The following is a 1,171-nucleotide window of genomic DNA, read 5'->3' as shown; positions in this document are numbered from 1 at the left end:
CGCAATTCAGTCACTACAATGACTGCAAGTGTGATGTTTTTGTTTGTAATCGCTATGTCTCTATGTCCAATAAACCATTCAACCAAAAAAGAAGGCTCATTAGTTCGACATTTGTAGGGATTCCAGGTTAACATATCCCAAAGGTGTCCATCAGCTACAAGTCAACTAGTCTCACTGTGGTCAAATTTGAAACCTGTTTCTCGACTTGAAACTACAACTCTTGACATTAATTTCAATGTTTCTAAAACAAATAAATATGACTTTTTGGAGATGCCTTACGGGTGAATGGGACATATTTCCCCGGGGTAACCGGTATTTCCCGTCCCCTCACTGAATGACTATAACAGATGAATGGGGGACAGATTTTCCTAGGATTTTCTGTCCCCTCACTGAATGACTATAACAGATGAATGGGGACACATTTTCCTAGGATTTTCAGTTCCCTCGCTTAATGTGTTACAAGAATGGGGACAGTTTTTCCTAGGATTTTCAGTCCCCTTGCTTAATGTATTACGAGAATGGAACACGTTTTCCTAGGATTTTCTGTCCCCTCACGGAATGTATAACAGGTGAATGAGGACACATTTCCCCGGGATTTTCTGTCCCCTCGCTTAATGTATTACGAGAATGGGGACACAATTTCCACGGAATGTATAACAGATCAATGGGGACACATTTTCCTAGGATTTTCAGTTCCCTCGCTTAATGTGTTACAAGAATGGGGACAGATTTTTCTAGGATTTTCAGTCCCCTCACTGAATGACTATAACAGATGAATGGGGACACATTTTCCTAGGATTTTCAGTCCCCTCACTGAATGACTATAACAGATGAATGGGGACACATTTTCCTAGTATTTTCTGTCCCCTCGCTTAATGTATTACGAGAATGGGGACACATTTTCCTAGGATTTCCTGTCCCCTCACAGAATTTATTACGAGAATGGGGACACATTTTCCTAGGATTTTCTGTCCCCTCGCTGAATGACTACAACAGATGAATGGGGACACATTTTCCTAGGATTTTCTGTCCCCTCGCTTAATGTATTACGAGAATGGGGACACATTTTCCTAGGATTTCCTGTCCCCTCGCTGAATGTATTACGAGAATGGGGACACATTTTCCTAGGATTTTCTGTCCCCTCACTGAATGACTACAACAGATGAATGAC

The 1,171-nt window shown here is 41.4% G+C and overlaps 1 protein-coding gene across 1 annotated transcript in view; it reads left to right on the top strand.

Moving 5' to 3' along the window:
• The window catches only part of LOC118414147, a 25,365-nt gene that overhangs the window by 2,135 nt on the left and 22,059 nt on the right, over nt 1–1,171 (top strand). The gene's annotated exons all lie outside the window — the stretch shown is intronic.

This window comes from Branchiostoma floridae, chromosome 4 (assembly GCF_000003815.2).
Source record: "Branchiostoma floridae strain S238N-H82 chromosome 4, Bfl_VNyyK, whole genome shotgun sequence".
In the NCBI taxonomy this organism is placed as follows: Eukaryota; Metazoa; Chordata; class Leptocardii; order Amphioxiformes; family Branchiostomatidae; genus Branchiostoma; species Branchiostoma floridae.
The sequence above is the reverse complement of the archived record's forward strand: the minus strand, read 5'-3'. Positions and strand labels throughout refer to the sequence as shown.